This window comes from Lepidothrix coronata, unplaced genomic scaffold (assembly GCF_001604755.1).
Source record: "Lepidothrix coronata isolate B3197 unplaced genomic scaffold, Lepidothrix_coronata-1.0 Scaffold188, whole genome shotgun sequence".
In the NCBI taxonomy this organism is placed as follows: Eukaryota; Metazoa; Chordata; class Aves; order Passeriformes; family Pipridae; genus Lepidothrix; species Lepidothrix coronata.
Genome location: NW_016690368.1, coordinates 43414 through 61736, shown reverse-complemented (window position 1 = coordinate 61736; position 18323 = coordinate 43414). Strand labels below are relative to the sequence as shown.

The window sequence follows — 18323 nt, the reverse complement described above, 5'->3', positions numbered from 1 at the left end:
TTTTTTTTTTTTTTTTTAATCCGCCCAAGGGGTTTGGAACGTGTGGGGTTTTTTGATCCTACGGCTTGGTAGGGAATGAAGATGTGTAAAGCCTTGCATGTAAATGCGAGGGAGACAGGGCGTTTTATTAACAAAAAAATCCTGTCCGGGAGAAAATCAGAATGATGTAGAGGTTGTAAGATGTCGATTTATCATTGCTGAAGACGGACTGAAATTTTAACGAATGCGATATTTCATTATTCTCTAACAAAGTCACGGTCGGGACTCGTTGTTTTAAGGCAGGCATCCTTTCTGGGATGCCGACTGCCACGTTATTATGTATTGTCTCCACAGGAGGAAATAGGAGGAAAGGGCTGTAAATGTAAGGCTTAAGTGATTACTGAAACAGCTTTTGAGAATAGTTGCCTCAACTTGGAGAGGTGATTTAAGACTGAAAAATCGCACATTTTGCTGCTGTAGAATATCCACACCCAGTCGTGAGAGTTTTATCCCGTTTTTTAAAAGCTGATCTGGACACAAGGATGTGAGTCAAGGCAAAACGCTGTCGGTGTGCCTGTGAAATGCGTGCGAGGAAACGAAGAGGATCCCTTAATGCCTAAATTCGTTCTAAATGCAATGGTTCGGAGTTCCTCTCCTTCCCTGGCGTGCTTCAGGAGAGGAGAAGGGGAAGGGGCGATAATAGTGTAGTTGTTTTGGTGGCTGCAGATTAGCCGAGGGTGTGTGTTTGATTTTTCTTTTTCGCTGTGAATGAATGGATCTCTCTGTGCCTGGGCCCAGTAGCTGCAACAAGATGGCGTTTGCAGCAAGGCAGCTCTCATTTTTCAACTCCTCCTCACCACAGCTTTGCCAGACTGGATCTTATTTCGTAATTGTGTTTTAGATTTTTTACTTTCTCCTTCTCTTTGCCTTCTTCTGTTCTGGGCTGGAGGGGGGGGAGGTAGGGAGGGCGTTTGGGAAGATCGCTGCGAGAAATCTGGGTGGGTTTTTTTTTTTTTTCCCCTTAATTTTTTTGTGAGCTTCTCCAGATAGGAACTGGGTGGGAGGAGTAAATAGTTGTATTGAAATGTTCACGGAGGCTCTCGCTGGATAAAGGGGTGACACGATTTTCGTTCCTACCTCGCGGTGCCTGCTTAATGCCATCGAAATGCTCCTGGCTTTTGTCAAGCCTGTTGCTGAAAAAACAGTTTTTAAGCCTGGAGCACAGGCATCCAAAGGCCCTGCCGGGCCGTGTGCTGGGGCTGGGTCTCTGTGAGCCAGGTGACCATCAGATGAGCCCCCGTGCACACAGGTATCCTTCTGTCACAAAGGACACTCTCCCACCTGCTCCAGAATGCTGAGCTGGAGGCTCCTAAGGCTGCTTTTGACCCAGAATTATTGCCATCCTCTAGGTAACTGTCCTTTTAATGGGCAAGAATAAGAAAGGTTTAGGGGGTATTAAAACAGTTCTGCTTCTGTGAAGTGCTCTGTTTTAAAATGACATTGCAAATTTCTAAAGCCTTTTGTGTGTGTTTTTCGGTGTCTTTTAAGAAAAAAGGACTTTCGATTTGCAACTTCTGTGGTATTTCACTCTAGTGCCAAACTCCTTAGCTTTGGTAGCCTAAATAAAATAGCTTGGTTAGTGTTTGATATACTGGACTCAGGCTTAAAACAATACACTTCCCAGCAAGAAAAATAAGAAATGCTTGTTATGTCTCCCATATTCAAATGACCTCCAAACCTTTGGTAGTATCAACCTTTTTAGTACTGTTTATCTATGACTTAATGTATAATCAGTTGTTTGTTAGTTTATTGTAGTAGCCCAGCTGTAGTTCCTGCAGAAGGAAGCTGGGAAGCAGAAGAGCTGATTTTCAGTTCAGGCTTGTGGTGGTGGTGTTATTTTAAATTTAAAATAATAATAAAAAAAAAAAGCTGAAATTAGCTGAGTGCATTTTATTCCTCTAGTTTTTCAGGAACAGTTTTTTAAATGAGAATACTGTGCACATAAACATCCATTTGATGTTAATGTGCTGTTGAACTCGAAATTTTTGTGCAGTTTTTTTTGTTACTGCTCCTTTGGCCTTTCAGTACAGGATCAGAAAGGAGCAGAGTCAAGTGGGATTCTGTTTTGGGTAAGATAAATTACATTTATCCTTGTTGAGTCCTTGCAGCTGCTCAGTCAGTACGTAGCAAGCATCCTACCATGAAATCCTTGACAACACGGTAAATTAAAATTCCACAGGAAACCTTAGCAGAACAGTTTTTAAATCACCTCCATGCCTCATGGAAATGCGAAAATGATGTATTTGGACTTAATGAGAATTCTTCTTTGTAAGTAATCAATGAAGTTTTGTACAATTAGGGAGTGTGTAGAATTTTGTGGAGCCTTATTCTTAATGTCATCCAAGAAGGAACCCTTAATATCATCCAAGAAGGAACCCTTAATATCATCCAAGAAGAAACCCTTAATACCATCCAAGAAGAAACACTCCACAGCTATGAAGAATTTTAAAACTGGAACCATTAAACTAGTTTACTTAGAATAAGAAAATCCTTCAACTAATGCAATTAATTTAATTGCAGTAGAAATATATATATATATATATCTCTTTCGTGTTTGTAGGGTGCCTTTTCCTGACATTAAGCAAGATGTTGGCTGCAGCTGTGTAACAACTTCCTGGTGCTCTGGAGCCTTAGGTTTGCTCATGTGGAAAACAACTAAACAGTTTCTTCTTAAATAGTCACTTAGTTAGGATTTCTCAATCCCTGCGAAACCAGATGCCAATTCCTCTGAAAGTGGCGTTGCTGTTGTGGGTCCCTGCGAGGTCCCTGGAGCCCTGGGGAGGGATGTTAAGGCAACGTTAGGCTGAGCTGCTTTTATGGTTCCTGCCATAAAAACCTGGGAGTTGTTTGCGCTCCGTGAAGCCGCCGCTGGATTTGCCTCCCGCACGTCCTGGGCGCTGAATTGGATTAAATTCTTACTGTCCGTGGATTCTGGCTCTCGGCATTAGTGGATTGGTAATTGATATTCTCAATTTTCATATCCATTTTGGAGCCATATGGCACGACGTGTTGCTCCAGGAGTCGCAGTGCTCCCGCCGGGGGGAGGTGGGCACTCGTGCCTTCAGGTGGTTGAACTGGCCTTGGGTGAGTTGCCTTTGGAGTCTCCAGTGCCCGTGGCCGTGCCAGAGTTAGAGGTGGGGTCCTTTTTTACAGTATTTTACCAGTTATGCTGCGGGGGGGAAAAAAAAACCCAAAACTATAACCTTGAAAGCAAGCAGGCTGTGTTAGTGAAATGTTTCTGAAGCATGTGATTGGAGATAAAGTGGACATGTTTTGAAGGGAGTCTCTTGGATGCTCCAAGTGCAGACTCCATACTCCATTCAAAATGTTTTTTTTCTCCCCACTGATCAAGTTGCAATCAGTGTTAGCCAAGGTCGTGATAAAAAACAAAAATACCCCCAAACCCCCTCTGTTTCTATTTAACATAGTGTCTCCATTTATTATTTCTTCACAGGGTGTCCAGTGTGCTGGGGATTCTGTGAGCGTGGATTTGTTTTTCACCAAACACAAATGTATGCACAATCCATAGATACTTGAGCCAACTGGTAGTTGAGCAGAACATTAAGAGGTTTTTAAAAGCTTTGAGCTGGCTATGAGCAGTACCTTTGCTTTAGATGCCAAAATAATCAGCGTAAATTACTGTGCAAGGCTTCCTACTACAAAACCAGGGATGCTCTTGAGATAGGTTTTGAGGCAGAATTCTGCATTTTTATTGAAGCACTGGAGGATTTCTGAGCAGAGAGAAAGGAGATGATCAGCCTTGGAGTGAAAATAAACACTTAAAAGTATTTTTGTGGACATTAAGATCAGATCTTCTTGCCCTGTTTTTTTTTTTTAACAGCTGACCTTCTAAAACGTGTTCTTTGCAATTAATACCTCGTAAGACTTACCAATTTGTATTAAAGGCTTGCCCATTGCATTTGTTGGAGTGGCACAGGACGTATTATGACTTATCAGCCTCTGGAATATTTCTGCCTGTCTGGGAGGCTGCCCTGGCAACCTGGAGGGTCCTGGTTACAGGGGGTGATGTTTGCCTGGCCCGGGATATTCTTAAAAATGCAGGAATTTTCTGTCTTGAACCCAGCCAGGAGTAATGACAATATTCCTGGGTGCCATCTGGAAGGAGCGGGGCTGTGGTGTCGCCTGCTATGTATATCTTACTCTGTGGTAGTGGGGGTGCTGCAATTAGATGCCTACATGGGAAGTCTTTTACGTGTTAGCCAAAAAAAAATATATATATTTCTGGGGACATTATGGAAGTGCAACTTGTAGGGGAGCCATGGAAATCATCCCTTTAAAATTCTCTCCAGGATTTTCAGCCTTGGCCTGAAGTGGTAGAAAATAAGGATCCATCCAGTTGTTCCACGTTGACCTGGTTATTGATGTTTTAGTTCACTGAGGGGGGTGACAGGACACAGGAATAAAGGCTTGGGAAAGCAGTTACAAAGCAGATTGTTGAGGTGTTGCTGGATTGAAGTCTTGTTGAAATAAAATAGCAATACCTCCAGCAGGTTTAAAATAGAAATGCTTTAGAAGGTGCTGGAGATGTTTAGGATGCCTGGCCTTGGATTATTCAATAGGATCCCCTCTGTCACATCTTAAGAATTAAGAATTGTTGAAAACAAGGTGTTTTTGTCACTTGCCATATGCTAATTAAGGGAAGAGCTGTAGTTATTTCTTATTTGGTGGCACTGAAGGGTTAAAATTTGATTTTCCTGTGCCGTGTCTATTTTGGAATCCTAATAATGGATAAGTGAAAATGAGGCTGAAGACCTGAGGAAGGTGATCTGAGGGAGCTTAAAGGAGATAAGATACAAGGTGGCTCTATAACTGAAGGTGGTGAAGATAGGCTAAATCTTTATTTTCATAGATTGCATTTAGAACTTGGTGTGGGAAAAATTAGCAGCAGATAATACAGTGAAAGGAAAGAGAGTGATTAAAAATCTAGTTGCCGTTTTAATGTGAAATGTAGTTCATTGCCTGAAACTGCTTCATTAAAAATATGTATAATAATTTGTGAGGTGGAATTTCAGCTTGTCAAATCACTGCAATTTCCAAAGGTTCTGTGTGGAGAAGAGAAATACCTTCTAGATGTTATAAGGATTAATCGAACTGGGGATAACCAAATATTTTTTTTCTGCATTTCTACCTTGATCTGAGGAAGGTTTGTATAAAATTTCATGCCAGTTCTGTTTATCGTGTTTTTCTCAGATGAGAATATTTTTTATGCCTTCTTGAAAACCACAGCAATGCCTGCCAGCCCTCCCCCCCAAAAAGAAAATATTAATTATCTGTAATTAGATAGATTAGATAATTTTTTTTGTAGCTTTATGTAACATGGTCCTATATTAAAAGCTATGTATAGATTTTTGTCACTATTTTCAGCTCACTCTTTTTTTCCCTCAGCAAAGGGAGAGGGGGGGGGAAAAGTAAACCCAAAATACTTCTGTCTGGAAACTCAGAGCTCCATCCAAACTCCTGCGAGCTGTGTGTCAAAGGAGGTGGGAATATTTTACCAGGTCAGGTGTCAGTGATGATTTTCCTCATCTTTAGTACAAAATCCAACTGTGTTGAGTATGGGGGACTAAATTAAGATATTTTGCAAGGCTTTCTGTGTGCCTTTGAGAAAGGCCAACCCCCACAGTTGCCATCACTGACAGGAAAGTGATGCCTTGTTTTCTCTTCTGTCACAGTGACCTTAATTACTGCAGCTGATCCAGCTTATTTTCTCTGTTTGTAAGAAATAAAGAGTGTTCCTGCTTAGCTACTACAGGTGGGCTGTTAATTCTGTACATCTCTATTTTCTCACTGCTTTTCCGGCCTTGCCTGTCTTGGCCTAGATTTGGGGAACCATCTTAAAAGTGTTTTCAGGAACATGTGCTTTGTGTTTATCCTGACATTTCAGGGCTTATTAAAATCTGTCAATAAGTAGAGGTTATCTAAAATTACTTGCCAGAACCACGAAGTTACTTGACAAGCTGAGTGGGTTTTGTTTTGTTTCTGTGAAATGCTGAAGCGAATTTCCAGCACTTGCTCTGACAGAAATTTGGGGGTTTTAACTTCCATGGAAACTGGGATACACATGCCCAGTATTAATGGCCTGTGCCTTCCTGTGAGGACTCTCTCATTCCCACCTGTGCTAACACAGGGGATATTTTCCCAGATTTCCTTTTCCTGAGGGTTACAGGGCAGGCTGTGGAGCTGACGAATGTTTTTGGAGATCATGGGCCGTGTCTGTGTCTGTCCAGATGTTGTGCCTTGCAAGCTACTGCCTGAGGTGTTGCTGCCCTCCTGTAATTTGTGGGAAATATGGCTTTCATCTGGAATTGCAGGAATTGGACTGCCCTGGCCACCCTTTTACAGCCAGAACGCTCTGTATGCAGTCCAGCTGGTTGGAGTTTTGTAGGGATTTGAGGGATTTACCGAAACAATTGAGGGATAGGAGGTGGGTCAGAGCTGCAAGGTTAAAACCATACCCAGGACGGTATAAATGTGCCTCTTTTATTGATGCAGAGATCTTAAAAGTTAATGCTGGGTTATCTTCAGGAGTGAAATCTGTAAGGCCAGGCAGAAATGTTCACTCTGTGAACAGCACTGAGCTTATTTCTTAGTTTGACACGTGTGCAATACTAATATTTTCTAGTAAGATCTTTGTGGTGGAGCCCAGTGCAGTGAGTGTGGTTTGGTCATGTATGTGCAGTTCTGTTCCATTTAACTTCAGTTAGATGTTGGAGCTGATACCTCTTGGTTAACGCCTCGTGGTTCAGGGTACGTGTTGAACATAACAATGCTCGAATCTCAGAACAAAAAAAAGAGTAAACTTAGGTTTCAGTGTGTAAAACACCACGAGTTATTACTGCATAATTCAAAACTTTGTGTATGTTCTGTTTCCAGTAAATGAAGTAAGAGTGCTAAACAAAGCAGGCCTGTGTGCGTCAGGATGCTGAGAAGAAACCTGTTTGTGACCCTCCTGGATTTTATTAGTTCCCAAAACTATATTTTAATTTTTTTTTTTCAAACATGCTGGGAGGCTGCTGTGGTAATTTTCACTGTTTGTCTAGAAAAGCAAAGTAAATGTGATAGTCTGCTGAAACCCTGGGTGCTCAAAATAAGACAATACTGCACTAATGAAGGAACTGTCTTTGCTGGAACATATGTCTGCTATTCCTGCTGCACGTTCTCTGGGAAGTGGCAGGACACTGCAGGTACTGCTGTCTGTGTAACAAAGGTGGTGTCTGTACAAAGATCAAGAACAGGTTGCTTGATGCTCGTGGCAGTTTTATTGTGCTGCAGGTTCCCTGGCCCTGGGTTTCACTGCAGCTGTCAGATATTATCTGTGCAAGGTACTGTGCAGTGCTGTGGTTAAAGTGCTGGAGAGCACTCACAGAAAGTAGTATTGAACAGGAACAATTGAACAGATTTATAAATCTTGGCAGAGTAGTGGGTCTTCAAGAGATGCCTGGAGAAGGTGGGGAAGTGTTTTTTCAGGTATGAAAACTCAAATACCATTGAAGCTTTGGACAGTGAGGTCAAATTGGTCAGTTTGACTTAAATTCGTTATTCTTCTGACTATAAACAATAGTGAAGCTTCAGCATTTCAGGAAATACTTTGGTTTGCTCTACAAAAAGATTGAGTGCTGGTGTGGGGGAGGTGGAACTTGTGCAGAACCTGCCTGGGCTCAGTATTTCCCAGGTGGGAGTGTTTAGAGGCTCCAAAAACCCATGGAGTGGTGCTTGGTGGAGGGGCTGTGCTGGCTTAATCCAGGGCCAGGGCAGAGCCTCAGCAGTTCCAGGTTTCAGCTGACCTGGAAGGTCAGCCAGGCTGCTGCTTTGGTTAAACACCCTTGGCCTTCTTACCTTCACTTTGCATGGATTCCTGTCCATAAAACAGGTGGGATTGCTTTCTGATGTGTTCAGTTTTATCTTCCTTAGTTCATTCCCACCCTGGCTCTTGCCCCTGCTGCTGTTTAATTTTTTTCCTATTTAGGATGTTTCCTCTGTGTTTTGATCACCTGAGGAGGGGATACTCAAAGATTATTGCCAGAGGTTTTAGGAGGGTCAGTGCAGTCCTCTGGGAGGAACATCCAGGGGGAAAGGGAGGGTTTCTTTCCTGCTGTGCCTCTCTGCTGTGCCCTGGCCCTGGGCTGCCCCTCCCTGCCAGCACTGGCCATTGTTGCCTCCTCTGTTCCCAAACCCCACTGCTCACTCTGATGGCTCCAAGGTCTCCTGTGCTACTCGACTTCTCAGTCTCACCCTTGCTTTCCTTGTTCTTCTGTACCTTATTTTGTACAAACAGTACATATCAAAATGCAGCAATTGCTGGGAGAAATCAATGAGCTGCTGGGGTATAAATCATTGCTATCAAAACTAATGGAGCTGCTTGCACATTGATTAAAGATGGGCTATGTTGATTGTGGGGCTAGAGAACAAAGTATTGCTCAGTCTATTTTGGGTGAAAAGATTAGAGAATTCGTGCCATATTTTAATCTCTGCTTAGTATCTTTTATCTGCTATATGCATATAATACATTTTGTTGATTTTTAAGGTCCACTGAAATGCTTTTTATCTTCAGACTGGTGCTGGGAAGCAGCTGTTTCATGGTGTAGCTTAACTTATTCTAACAGTGCTCTGTTAATCTCTCACTGAAGATCAGTGTGCTGTTTGAACCCCTACATTCTTATTTCAGTGAATTAAATGTATTCTGTTTATTAGTTAGCTGAAGCTTGGATAAAGATCTCTAACACAGTAGTAAAGAGTGAATATTTTTCCTTTAGATGATCTCTGAGGCTTTGTACAGCCTGTGTAGCAGAGGCACAAAGGAGCAGATGGTTTGTTCCAGTGTCTTAACTCCCTGTTTTTGTTGGGGCAGATGTGACAGCAGCTGTGCTGAGAAGGTATTTATGAAGTCGTGTCCAGCCTGGCTCTAGGATGGGGTTACCTTTGTTGCTTCTGTTGGATTTTTTTAATTAGTATTTTTACTTCATAAATACAGTAAAAGCTTCTTTTCTTTCACTGAGTTGCTCCAAGCCAGAGCAGAAGGAAGAAGCCACGTTACTGAAGTGCTTTGGAGATTCAGTCCTAACCATGAGAGGCATTTTGGGTGGAACTCCTGATCCATATGGCAAAGCCCAGTTGAGGTTTGCTGGAGCACAGGCTGTCTGGCTGCCTCTGGAAGCACACAGTGTGTTTCTCATTAGTGTTTGGAGGTGCAGTGAGACATGGCAGCACGTGAGCTCCTCGCTGTGCCTACGTGCCGGGGCCAGGGAGATGCTGTTGGGAGGCAAAGTGGTCCAGAAAAGATCCCCTTGTAGCTGAAAACGCCTCCCTTAGCTCAAGAGCAAGGGTGTGTTGCTTTGATTGGCAGCTTCTTCCTATTTTTAAATGGTTTTACTTAGAAAGAAGTGTAAAGCATCGTTGCTAACTGTAGCATTCTGGAAGTTGGTGCTGTTTTTCCTTAGGGAAGCAGCTGATTCTCCTTTGACTCAGTTGACTCTTTACTAGCTGGCATACGTGGAACAAAACGGGTGATTCAGCCTCTGTTGCTGAAATAGTCAGGCTAAAATTTATGGAAATATAAAACACAATAATGGGAATTTGTGCTAATTTTCTGTGCTTATGCACAGAGCCTCGCCAATTTTTTCTTAGTAGTGTTTTAGTGTTTATTTCGCTGTTTTTGTTTCTGGTTTTTGTGTTGTAAATAGGTGATCACATTGCCCATTTCCTCCTCTAATACAATAAATATTGTAGTGAAGATCTCAGTGTACCTGCTGATGTCACTGTGCTGGTGAGATCCGAACCAGCACGTGATTTTTAACAAGGTGAAGATCAAGGCAAGACAGATGTGTTGGTAGGAGCTGAGAGAAAATCCCTTCCAGGCTGCTGGAACCTACTTGTTCCCTCCCACTTTAATCCCTGACAGTGGCAGTTGATCCACCTGATGGATTTCATTGTAATCTGGTGGATTTTGGGAACAGGGGGTGGTGTAATCACCTGCCTCTGTGCCAAGTTTTGCATCTCTCCATCCCTGTGCCCGAGAACCGGGAGCAGTGGGATCCAGTCCCACTGGGACAGACTGGGGAGAGCTGGAGCACAACATCCTCGGGGGAGAGAGAGAGGCAGCAACCTTTGGGAGGACTCCTGAGCATATTCAAACACAGAAAATGAACTGAAGACCTGCTGGAGAATTGGTTTGCCCAAAAGTGACTTTTACAAGGCAGTATTTGGAAACTTAATGGGAATTGTCAAGAATTATGTTTCTTAATAGGATTGCAGCGCACTGTAAGCACGTTGTTAAATTGTGGATTACAAACTGGGTTTGATACCTGAATAAATGTGTTTTTAATGTTGACTCGTACTGAAAAGGAACAAGTCTGTGTATTTAGGTGTGTGACTGTTTTCATTTGCTGTGTAATGGTTCTGTCACTGATTTGTCACAGGGGGATGATGTGGGAGCTTCCATTTCCAGCTTCTAGGAGGAAGTGTGCTCTGCACAGCTCGCCCTGTGAACTCCCCTAAACCCACAGATTGAGCTGATAGACAGGAGAGATCCCACCTTCTCTGAAGGGATAATATCCTGGTCCTGTGGCCCTGCTCTGTGATAGCCCAGCAATATCACAGCCTGGCTTGAATTATTAATTATTGAAGTGAGGCTGCAATATTCCTGTGGGGGGTGTGCTCTGCCCTGCTTGGGCAAACACACACTTTGGTGGCTCTGCAAATGGAGTGAAAACGTCACTCAGAACTGGAGGTTAAGGGTAGAAGAGTTGAAGGAAGCAGTGAAAAATGACAGTGGAGGGCAGAAACAACTGTTGAATTACTGTGGGGCTCTGCAGATAGAAGCATCTAGTAATAAATGCTTAGTCATTTCTCTGTTGGTTAATTAATAGTAATATATTCTCCTTCAGAGCTGCCTTTTGTTTTCCAGTCTGAAGGGAGATGTCTCGTAGTATGTGACAGCAAAACTGCTTGGCTTTGGAGAAGGGGATCCTTTGGGGTGTATTTTTTTGATAAATGTACCTAGAAATTTATGCACAAGCAGGTTTCTAAGTTTTTATGACTTACTGTGGTTGTTTTGTCAGGAGGATTTTTTTGGTTTTTTTGTTTTTTTTATTGTAAGGTCAGGAAAGAAGACAAAAACATCCCTGACCAGTTGGATAAAATGGATGAGATTATCACTAGATGTGTTGTTCTTCAGAAGGAGCAATTGCATATAGATAAATTAGAACAAAGGAGTAAACTCCAGAATATTGCCTTATTTTGATTTAATAAATAGAAGTTCATTGAAAACTTACACTAAATGCCAGTGATTTTTGTTCTTAAAATAAGTTAGCTTCCCATGCCTTCCACTTACCAGGAAGTGTTGAAATGCTCTTAAATGGGAATTTCTTTCAGAGCAAGGCAGAAAAGAAGGGATGTAGTTAGGAAATCTTTGGACTTGGGTCGCTGAAGCACCAACAGTTATTAATATTCCCGAACTACTTCAAAGATCTCTTAAGACCCTTCTCTTTAAAAGATGTTATTTTAAGCATTTGGCTTTAGGCATCTGTTAAACTTGTAATATCGGTTCTTTTCTTTTTTTTACAGAAATTCTCTGCTGTACCTAGAATTAAGATGATTTTTTTTTAACAATAGCACACGTGGCTCACAGATGCATTTCGGGGGGATTAATGAAGTGACCTGTTAGAGTCCAGATTTTGACGCTCAAACGTTGCATGAGGATGATCCCATCTCGGATGTAGGTCATGGGATTAGCCCCAGGGAATGGCAGTGTTTTGGCAGCACGGGGTGCTGTGTGCCATGGGGGCAGCTGGGGGTTGTCCAGGGGTGGTGGCACAAGGAGCCACAGGGCCACTTCACCTCAGAGCTGTTTACTGCAGGCCTTGTCCTGCCACCAGCCCAGCATTGTTGTCTGCCCGGGAGGATCTATTTTGAGAGAGTGGCAAACTGTCCAAAAGGTTTATTTTCAAGTGCTTGTTAAACACAGGGAGGGAGGGATGGCTCCCCAGGCCTTGGAAAATCTGGGCATGCAAGCAGAAGTGGGCACCCAGTTAGGTGATTTTTCAGTAGGTGCTGTGTGACTGTGTGGTAATAACCTCTGGCATACTGAGGAATCAACTTTTAGGGTGAATTATTCATGTTCTGTAACAGTTCTGGAGGAGACAGAAATGCACTGTTCCTCTGAGACACTGGTTCCACTTTGGGACTTTGAATGTGAAACTGCCTTGCTGAATTTGGGTTTTGCAAGGTCTTTCAAGGTTTCCCGATTTGTTAATATTTTGTTTCTCCCCCGAATTTTCTGAAATAAAAGCTTTAATTATTTTTTCCCCTTTTTCTTTTTTCCCCCCTGAGTACTGGCAGCTATTTGGGGTTGGTCTGAGGTTTTTGTTGTTGTTATTTTTGTGGGGTTTTCTGATTCTGAAATGCTAAAAGGAAGCAGTGAGGGACCTGTGAACTGCCTCACTGCTTCTCTGAAGGCAGGTTGCTGGAAGGCCGTGCTGGCTGATTAGGGGCTGTTCCATGGAGATCTGCTGTGCCTGGTTTTTCCTGCTGTTTTGTGTGAATGAGGCTACAGCATGAAGGAATGTGGCCAGAACTTTGGAAGGACCCTAGAACTGACCTTTATTCTTTAGCCAGCAATTTTCCTGTGCTCTCTGCAGCCACGAGAAGGGTTTTTTTTTTCCTAATAGACTCTTGCAGATACATCAAGCAGAGCAGGAAAAGTGCACAAGGTTCTTCAGGAGGAAAAGCATTTCACCAAAAAGCACAAAAGCTCCTAAAATCTCCACACCAGTGACCCTTGGAGGAAGCTGCCTGGCTGAAATGGGACCTGTAATTCCATATTGAGCTATAGGTAATAATGAAGCATTTGTGAAATCAGGTTGCTAAGCTGCAGGTATTTTTAGCCTGTGTAATTATTATTTTACTTGCACACTGTATTGGAAATGGGAATCTGTGAGCTCTCTAAGCAGCCAGTGTGGCTCTTGCAAGATGAGCATTAAGTTATGGACCTGATGCTTGTTTTGTGTGTACTTCACACTAATATATGGAAAAATGTCTGCTGAGCAAAGCGACTGCTCCAGCTGGGAACTTGGCAGTCCTTCAGCACCAGAAGCAGCCAGTACCTCCCACAGCACACTCGGCCCTGCTGGCCTTGCACACAGCACAAGAGCTTTCAGGAAGTTTTTGGAGGAGTTGTACAATCCAGCACTGTCCCCACCAGGTTTTGGCAAACCTGTCAGTAAGGTATTGCTGCTTTTCAGTGCTGATGTGCCTGGAAATTATAGACGTGGCAGATGATTCCCAGAAGGAAGACATCAAATTAATGAGAAGGAGCTGTATCCTTTCAATTGAACCTATTTGGGTTTATGAATCTGTAATTATTATTTTATGCTTCTATAGGTTGTGCTTCAAAGCTGCCCTTGTAGGAGGTGGCAGCAGAGACTTGGCTTTCTGGACCACAGATCTGCACTCCCCAAGGAAAGTGGGAATTAACTCTTGGAGGAGCACATACACAGGAGGATACCAAAACATCCTTCCAGTTTCCAGCTGCCTCCTGGAGCTGTTTATGTTGTTAGTTAGGAACTGAGCCATCAGACTGAGGATGTTTGGGAGGGGGTTTTTTTTATACAGAATAGCCTTGAAGCTTTAAATTTGAGACTTCTAATCCCTGTTGCCTGGTGGCACATTGACATTTCATGATGTTGGCAGTGATCTGGCAAGGCCATGTGATCTCTTGGGCATCAAGACACTGTTCTGTGGTAATAATCAGCTATGGAGGCTGTGAGAAATAATTTTAATAACCTGACTTGCAGTTGCTGGTTCCACAGACCTTCTCCCTACCGTGCAGGTTATATGTCAGAGTGGGGAGAGGTGTTGGTACCTGAGCAGGAGCTTCTGCAGGCTAAATTAGGAACTGCCTGCCCACATACAGCCAGCCCTGCTGGGTGTGGGATGCTGTTCATGAGGAAGAGAGACCAGAGCAGCAAAGCAACTCCATTTGAAATCACTGCTTTACCTCAGTAGTAATATTGAGGTTTACTAGTAGGTTTTTTGGGTGGTTTCTGCAGTGAAATTGTTTCTGGTTGAGCGCTCCGAATAAAACAACCTTATGTGCCACTTTTGTAGGAGGATGTGTTATGCAAGACATTTTTAAGAGTGGTGTAATGGTCATGGAAACTAGTTTGTAGTAGTGTTGGGTGAGATCCATGTCAACCCAAAATACATGTGTCTGCAGAAGGCTGCCCACAGTGATTATATCCCCTGCAGAACACATCTCTGCTGCTCCTCCTGCAAGAGGTGCTCCAGTCCCTTAATCCTGCTCAGACCTTGTCCCAGGGGCTGAGCCAGACCCCAGGTGTGGTGATGTGGGGGGTACATATCTGGTGCCTGGCCCCACATGGGGTTGTGCCTGCACTGATGGTGTGTTCTAAGCAGCAAGAATGCCTTTGCAGCAGTCCAAATATTAGCCTTGGCACCCAGTCAGTGTGTGTGTAAAGCAGTCTTTAAGAAGGTTGGAATTAACATCCAGAATATTTGGGTTTAAAGTCTCTCATTGAATCCATAGGTCAAGAAACAAAACGTGTTTATGCAGCTAATGGCTTTGGAGAGGGGGCACTGAGTGTTTAATCTTCTTAGGAAGTTGCTTAATTTTGGAGGGTTGCTCAGGTTTCCTATGGTGTTAAAGTAAAATAGTTCTAAATGCTTTCCATACTCTTCCAAGCCCCGTTTATTCCCACTTTTCCTCCCTGCTTTCCCCAAGCTCGTGAAAAAAGTCATAGTCTCTTCTGCAGAAGAGTCTTCATGTGTAGGACCTGTACTCTGGTGTGTGTTGGAGTGGAGATGAATTTTGGGGCTGTGTTGTCACTCAGAGTAACTACTTAAGTGTCTTTAGAGAAGAAAGGCTGTTGGGCTGAGAGCAGTCAGTGAGTCCCTGTAGTGGGGAAGCTTTACCCAGAAATGCTGATGCTTTTGCCTGTTGTTTTTTACTCCAGGCTGCTGTGGTGCCTCTACCTGGGGCAGGAGGCTGTGGGGACACCGGGGACACCAACCACCTCTGGGGCTGGTTTAACCACTTGGGCCGTGCTCCAGGAGCTCTGGGGACCTTTTGTTCTCTCCTGGTTTTGGAACCCTCGTTCCTGGTGCTGAGGAACCCCCAGCTCTGGGCTCAGCAGGGCTGGAAGTGGTGGAGCTCAGCTGGGCTCAGGGCAGTGGTGGAACTCCTTACAAGAACTCTCTTTACTGAGCCAGTGCTGTGGTGTGTGGAGTGAACTGGCCTCTAATTTTCATGTTGCTTTTACCAGGCTGCATTTTAGCTAAAAATGGAAGCTTGTGGCCATGCAGATTTTTATTTTTTTTCAGAAGTAGTTTGTCTACTTTTTTTCTTAAATGAACTCCATCTTTACCATAGAATTGCAAATCTCTGGTTGCCAGGACTGCCTTCTGTGGGTATCACAGGGTGCTTTCAGCATCCCCAGCTGAAAACTCAACTCTGTGGAAAAGTTTGCTGTTGTGCTTCCTTCCTCTCCTTGCAGGCTGGCTAAAGTAGCTTTTTTGGGGTTTTTTTTGTTTGTTTTCCTTTTTTTACAGAAGGCAGATGAAATCTGCAGCACCTCTCCTGCATTAATGAGGGTGCAGCACAGGACAGTAATGGTGTGTGGTTTGGCCTTTGCTGTTGTGTGTTCTTATGTGCCAGCATAAATTTACTTGTTTACATTGCAGGTAATCCTTTCAGAATTCCATTAGGTTCCATTGTCTCTGCAGGGTGGGCGAATTTGTGCTGTCAAGACTTCTGAAAGTTGCCCCAGTTGCTCTTTTTTCAGCACTTCAGCTGGCCACCTCCTGTATTTGTGTCTGGGGGGTGAGGTTCGGCTCTGAGCCTGAGTTACTGTTTTCTGTTTAAAATCGTGTTGTTCTGGCAGTAACAAACAAACCTGCTTACGCTGCGATGGTTTCATAATCACAGCATTAAACTGTTCATCTACAAATGAGCTTGGATGAGGATGATCCATATCCTAAGTAGCTTAACCTCCATTCCAGACACTGAAGTGAATTTTCCAGCTAATAGCGAACTGTGAAATCCGAAATGCGAGAATTTCAGTTTGAAGGACGTGGAGCTGGAGGCTGGCTTTCTGATTTAAGATTATTTTGCTTCAGTGCCTTCCTGCTTTGTGCTTGGAATAATTTCCCCCTGTCCTGACACGGTGGCTTTGAACAGGGTGTGCCCTGACATCCCCCCAGCCCTGTCCTGCTGTGACAGGGGCAGGTCCCCATGTTTCCATGTGTGAGTGGTTGTCAGTGTTTCAGATCTGTAATAGTGCTTCGTGCTGCCAGAGGACAAAATTGTTCCAAAATCTCCTTTATTGACCTTGCTACAAAGCCCGTGTGTGTGTGTTAAACCATTTTGTGGGCCCAAACTGCAGGTGTGTGATTTCCTTAATGTGGCAGTTTGTACTTTCTCTGCTCTTTTGGAGCGTTGTGCTCTCACTGGAGCTCCTTAGTGGGAGGTTTATGTAACTTCTGATAAAATAGGTATCTTCATATTTAACTGTGCTCAGAAGGCAAATGCACCTCAGGAAATGGATTGAGCAGAAATAATTTCAGTGCTTTGCAAATGCTGGTTTTTGGGGGGGACAGGGCACTTTGTAGGGCAGTGAAAATCAGAGTCTTGTATGAATGAGACAATATTTTGTTACAATCCCAAACTCTCTGCTGGCCTGGGCTTCTGTATGGCCAGGGGAAGGGAACTAATGGTCTGAGCATTGCAGGAGTTTTCTTGGGAGAAGAGTGTTAAAAGCTTCTCGACATGAGCGAGTCTCCTGGTTGTGTTTCCTTCCTGAAGACGGGCCAGCTGTTTGGGGGCTAACAGAATTAGTCTGGGCTTTGATAGGGTTTTAATTTCTGCTGAATTTGTCAGCAATCGGTGCTCGTTCTTGATAATTGTATTAATTCTGGGTTTGGTGTGGTTCTTTTTGCAGAATTTACATGTTTGACAGCAGAAGTTGCCTTTCTACTGTAGTGAGAGAAAATGTAAGTACAGAAAGAAGGTAACAACTTTTTTTTTTTTTTTTTTTAGTGCTTGAGAAACGTGCTCTTTTTAAAAAGTGGCTAACTTCAGATTTCTGGCTGTTGGTCTGTGCAAGCCCAAAAAGTCCCTGTTTTCTCCCTTAGCATGTGTATCCTTATGTCAACAGGAAGGATTTTAAAATGGCCAGGGAACCTGCTAAATAATAGATGTTACTGCCTGCCTTCTGTCAGAGAGGGAGCTGGCACAGCAGAGGGAGACCACAGATGAAACTGTTTCATCTCAGTGGGGCAGGGAACTGTAATAAATAAAGTGATGAGAACAGTCATTCTCTCATGAATGAAAAATTACTTCTGCACCATGTTTGACAAAAGAAGGCCACATTTCTTTTGAGCAAAGTGGCTCTTGTCAGAATGTTCTTTTCAGCGTGTCAGTATTATTTCAACAGAACCTAAAAGTTTCAGAGTTTATATTCTGTGTAATTGTAATTCTTACTAATGCTCTTGGAACAGTGAAATCTTCATTACCTTCCAGGCTATAACTTCAGTTTCTGTGGAGCTCCTCAGTCTGGGAGGAACGTTGCTAATTGGCCAAGCATTTGCTCAGTGAAATCTGTTTCAATTACTAGATATTTACCTGTTTTTCAAAAAACAGGCAGCAGGCTTTATTTCTCTGCCCTCTGGAGATTTGTGTACTTCAGGATCTGAAGGCACCCTGAATTTTTTTCCTTCTATTTTGGATTATATAAATGCGAGAGGCAACACCTCAAATCTGTTCCACGAGCAATTCTGGTCTTACTGTATTTTCTCCCGACTACAAACGAAACACAAAATCAATATATACCTCTGCAAACAAAACCCAACCCTCAGCTTCTCCGAGCCAGCGTGACGTGGACCTGCTGGCAGCGAGTTGTGTGTAATTCCTTTGTCATTGTGAAAATGCCCAAGCTGCTGCTGGGCCTGTTGCTAATAGGATTTGTGGTATCTCCCAGATTAGCACAGCTCCATTTAATCAGATGCCCTGCTCTGAGCTGTCTGCTGGCCGTGCCCTCAGCTCGCCACTGGGGCTCTGCTGCTGCAGATGGGCTGGGTTGGCTTTTCAGCCCCGTTGGGGTGTGATGTGTGTTGGCAGAGGAGAGGTGGAGGGAACAAACATCAGCCAGGCTGTTCACAGGAGAAAGGGGATTTGCTTAGGAAATTACTGTGCTTGGGTAATACACAAAAAATTAGCCTTAAACCCTCGGGTGTTACCAGACTTTGCATCA

At 43.4% G+C, this 18323-nt stretch overlaps 1 protein-coding gene across 2 annotated transcripts in view; it reads left to right on the top strand.

The window, feature by feature from the left end:
• GNB1 (G protein subunit beta 1) overlaps nt 1-18323 on the top strand; it is a 34877-nt gene that overhangs the window by 1753 nt on the left and 14801 nt on the right. For both annotated transcript variants that reach the window (XM_017831245.1, XM_017831244.1), the window contains exon 2: nt 17013-17064. The gene's annotated coding sequence lies outside the window, so the exon portion shown is untranslated. The remainder of the gene's footprint in view (nt 1-17012; nt 17065-18323) is intronic.